Source organism: Sinocyclocheilus anshuiensis, unplaced genomic scaffold (assembly GCF_001515605.1).
Source record: "Sinocyclocheilus anshuiensis isolate Anshui unplaced genomic scaffold, SAMN03320099.WGS_v1.1 scaffold1027, whole genome shotgun sequence".
In the NCBI taxonomy this organism is placed as follows: Eukaryota; Metazoa; Chordata; class Actinopteri; order Cypriniformes; family Cyprinidae; genus Sinocyclocheilus; species Sinocyclocheilus anshuiensis.
In genome coordinates this window covers 190,312-195,374 of record NW_015547697.1, presented here as the reverse complement: position 1 = coordinate 195,374, position 5,063 = coordinate 190,312, and positions in this window count along the sequence as shown.

Sequence of the window (5,063 nt, the reverse complement as noted above, 5' to 3'; positions counted from 1 at the left end):
CCTGTGTTGCCCATCTCGGGGCCACTTGCATTTACGCTTGCCACCTGGGTTGGCAGGGGCCTGGATGGATGGCGCCGCACCCCTGTGGCCAGCTCCCCGCTGTGGCCTCGATGGACGCTGCTGCTGAGACTGAGCAAAGACGGAGGAAGCCGCAGGGGGGGGCGGCCTCGGCTACAAGCAGGCGGAGCAGCTGCAGCCGGCAGCGGGATGAAAGCAGCAGCGGGCCGCCGGGGCAGGATGTGCTTGATAGCCTCTGTCTGCTTCTGGGCAGCCAAGAACTGTTGGGCAAAGCTCTCGACTGCATTGCCGAATAGGCTGGCCTGGGAGATAGGGGAGTCGAGAAAACGATATTTGTCAGTCTCCCACATATCGCCACGTTCAGCCAGAGATGGTGTTCCTGGACCACCGACGTGGCCATCGTCTGACCCAGGGAGTGCGCAGTGACTTTCTTCACTCTCAGGGCGAGGTCCGTCGCTGTGCGCAGCTCCTGCGTCAGCCCTGGGTCAGAACTACCCTTGTGCAACTTCTTTAGTGCCTTGGTCTGGTATACCTGCAGGAGTGCCATGGCGTGCAGGCTGGAGGCAGCCTGTCTAGCGGCTCTGTAAGCCTTGACCATAAGAACGGACGAGAACGTACAGGCCTTGGATGGGAGACGCGGGTTACCCCTCCAGGTGGAAGCAATGTTCAAAAATCTTTATCCTACATTCCAGTTAATATCAATCAAACTGCAGTTGGGTTGTTTTGATGAAATAATACCTAAAAAAAAAAAAAAAATACAGCTAAGTAACACAATAAAACAAAAACATGATAACAAAACATGATTTTTGAAAATTAATAAAGACAGAGTTATCTCTTTGCAAATAAACCGTTCGTATACACACACATATACATATATATAAACTTTCAAAATGAGTATGATTCTGCATTAACTACATACAACACAGTAAATGTGGTGCAAAATGTGCAAAAAAAAAAAAAAACATTTTATATTACAATTTATAGCACCATGCCTTTGTTACTTAAAAAAGGACATTTTAATTGAATATTTGCTGTGTAGTAACTCTTATCAATGTTAGATTAATGCGCTACATTTTTACTTTAAATTAAAGCACTTGACTGGGACAGAGCTGTGATAGATGTACATCTTCTGTCATTATATACTAATTAAATAGTACTGCAGGCATAATTTTAAGTGTTGTCATTAATTTCCCATGCATTTATTAATGACCGCACCGGGAGAGAAAGAAAGGGGCGGGGGAGGGAGAGAAGGGGGAACAGGTTTTTGAGTGTTGCTTTAAATGAACTAGACAACATGCCAATGATAGAGAGAGAAGATACAGCATCTCAGGTCACTGTTTGCTGTTCTTGTGGTTGTTAGTGGAGAGGAAACTAGGTCAGTCTGGTGGATGATGACGAGGATTTCAGGGTAAGGGCTCCAACAGACTTTGTTTGGGGTCGGAGGTAATTGGTCCTTTCCTCCTGCAAAAAGGCAGAGTGGCTAAAATTTCTGTCAGCTCTTGTGGAAATCCAGTGATGCGGGACCAAAACAGTTTTTTTCTTCTTCTTTCCAATTGCACTCTGTCTAGCAGAAGAGTGTCAGAGAAGGCAGAGGAAACAGTAAGACATTTAAATAGCCAATGTGGATCCATTTTAGAGATTCATAGTTAAATACTTACAAACCGATTGCAGTTCCACCAATGTGGCAATGTGAAATGGAAAGAAACATGACTGATTTTGAAAACCTATGATATGAACCTGACACCTCATAATAAGGCAAGTATCATTGTTACTATTGCTCATACTTATCCAGCGGCTCCGTAAGCCTTGGCCATAAGAACGGACGAGAACGTACAGGCCTTGGATGGGAGACGCGGGTTACCCCTCCAGGTGGAAGCGCTCCTTGGACGCAATTGCATCGCAACCATGTGCTCCACCGGGGGGACCACCACGTATCCCCTGGCCGCCCCGCCATCCAGGGTAGTGAGGGAGGAGGAGGCAGCAGATCGGTTTCGGGCAGAAAAAGGTGCCTTCCACAACCTAGTTACCTCTTCATGTAATTCCGGGAAGAATGGCACTGGCGCGGGGGTAGCCCTGGCCGCCCCGAGATACCAATCATCTAACCTCGACGGTTCGGGACACGGTGGCTATTTCCACTCGAGCCCGACCGCCTCGGCTACCCGGGAAACAGCATAGCCGTCAATTCTGGGTCAGGCTCGGGCAACGCTACTCTCCCCGAAGGGGGCAGCACAGCTGAGTCCTCATCCCGTACGAGGCACCAACATGTATACCCAGCAGCTCCATAGCTTGCGGGGTGCTAGAGGAGTGGGGGGCCCACAGAGATTCACTCAGCATGTTTGCCCCCACTGTAACCCTCAGGCTACCCTGACTATTCACCGCATAGGTATGGGGCTCCACCTCTTTTGATGTATTGGAGTCTCAGCCGCAACGCCACGATGGTCATACCGCCACAATGACGGCATGACTCATCCACGAACCACCGCTGCAGCGACATCACACCAACACCAGCTATGAAGAAGCCTCTTCCCCAGAGCACTCGTTAACTCATCAGAATACGTATTAAACCATAGTGTGCAACACATGCCAAGCCAATTACATGAATTATACCTGTAATTATGCAGCTTATTGAGGAGAGGTGTGCTATTAGTTTTCTAAGCAATCATACTTATAACCATGTTCACCTAAAGATGATCAAATCGAATCAATTTTAATATTACTGATGTTAAAAAAAATTCTACAACATACATTTGTACTGTACTATGTTCAGTTCACTCTATAATTTTACATTTATTTTTGGAAATTCAGTTTTATTCATTGTGCATTATATTGATCAAAGTTGACAGTATTGTAAACATTATTACAATAAAATATAAAATAAATGGTGTTCTTTGTTCTATTCATCAAAAAATTCTGAAAATAGATCTATGAATTCAGATATTTGTGGACATCATGAGCCATGAGATTATACATATACACACTCATTTCCCATATATATGATTTTCACAAAAATATTAAGCACCACAACTGTTCTCAACATTAATAATACGTGTTTCTCAAGCAGCAAAATCAGCATATTGGAATGATTTCTATATTTTAAAATATATTAAAAAATGTAATAATATTCACAATATTGCTGTCTAGCTGCATTTTGATTCAATTTATGCAGCCTTGATGAGCATAAGAGACTTCTTTCAAAAATATATTAAAAAAGTAACATCTAACATTTGTAAGGTAGCCCGGTTTACTTTGAAATGCACAGTCGAAACATAAACCAGCATGAAATCTCACATCTTTAATAACAAAGCAAATCTTACTTGCTTTTTCTTTTGAAATAATGCAGATTATTATAACACAGCAGAATATGCAGCTGTTAAATACAGGGTGAATTCAGGTAAAACATCTCAATGTCAAAAAGTGTCCCAATTCACCCTGTTAAAATGCTGATGTACTGCCAGCATTCATTACAGGAACAGTTGCAGTGGCATTACAGCAGGATTTAGCCTGTGCCACAGCGCCACCAATTGGACGAATAAAGAAACCAACAACCCAACGCACAAACCAAGTAACACAGCAAGATTTCACACGGAGAGGAATCTGCTGATGTTAACGCGCTATAATGAAGTCTGCTGTCGTGTTTAACGACGGGAAGATTTATCACCACATATGAAATGTAAAACGCCCAATTCCCCGCAAGGAATAAAAAACACTTCAGATTGCAGAGGAAGATCAACCTTTATCGATGGTCATACCGCCACAATGACGGCATGACTCATCCACGAACCACCGCTGCAGCGACATCACACCAACACCAGCTATGAAGAAGCCTCTTCCCCAGAGCACTCGTTAACTCATCAGAATACTCCTCTTCAGATGAAAGGCAGAGCAGAACAATAGAACTACTTGGCTTCGAAGCGAAAAACTGAATATGCGTTGCACCTGCTGCCTACTTATGCTCGTGCCGTGACGAGCAGCAGCTGGATGTAATTATCGCATGCCAATGTGCATTGGCGAGATCCCAATTCGTCGGTCACCGACATGTCTCGGAGTGACCAACTGAAAGGGAACAGATATTAAGTCTGTGATGTTAAACCCAGACTGATGGCGCTGGAGTGCGGTTTGACAGCAGCTCAGTGTGTGGCCCCTGAATCCTGCTCCAGCACACACACGAGTCCAACACGACTCTCACAAGCCAGGGGCAACACAGAAATGAGTCTTGGGGGACCCAGAGAGAGGAGGGGGGAAGGGCTGGACGCTTAAAAATCAGCATTCCAAAAGACAAAGTGCTTGCTGCTCGTTACTGGGTGCATCTTTTTGTTAGAGCTGCACTATAAAACATGCTGTTCTTTACACGTTGTACAAATAATTCTGTCTGGTTGACCCTAAAACCACAGAGAGAACAGAACAGACCATTTATCTAGTAATGGTTATGCAACTACATACACAATAATATATATATTTTAGTTCTGGATGTTTGAGATGATGGAAATAATAACTTTTTAATATAGTTGCATGTGTAGTGTCATCATTTTTTAAGTTTGAAACAATTAACTAATACTGAAAGTTGAACAAATATCAACTTTGCTTTTTAAACATCTTTTAAATGTTGAAAAAACAACAACAAACAAACACTGATTTGGGGGACAAAACTTTCAAAATGAGTATGATTCTGAATGAAATAATAATAATACACACACATTCCCCGCAAGGAATAAAAAACACTTCAGATTGCAGAGGAAGATCAACCTTTATTTATTGAAACTGCTTGCATACAAAATATATTGCACTATAACCAAACAACGTCAACATAAAACCCAGTCTGTTCTGCTATTATTATGTACAAAGACGTTATTACCCAAAGTGCAGTAACATACAAAAGGTCAGTCTACCTCAGTTCAGTATCTACAGTATTTCATGTTTAGTTTTTTTTTTTTTTCAGCTCTTTTTCAATCACAATAGCCTACGATGTGTGCAAGAGATGGTTTTACAATTTGTCATTTTAATATACATTCCCAAAAAATAAATAATTAGAAAACAGTCTGTTTGGC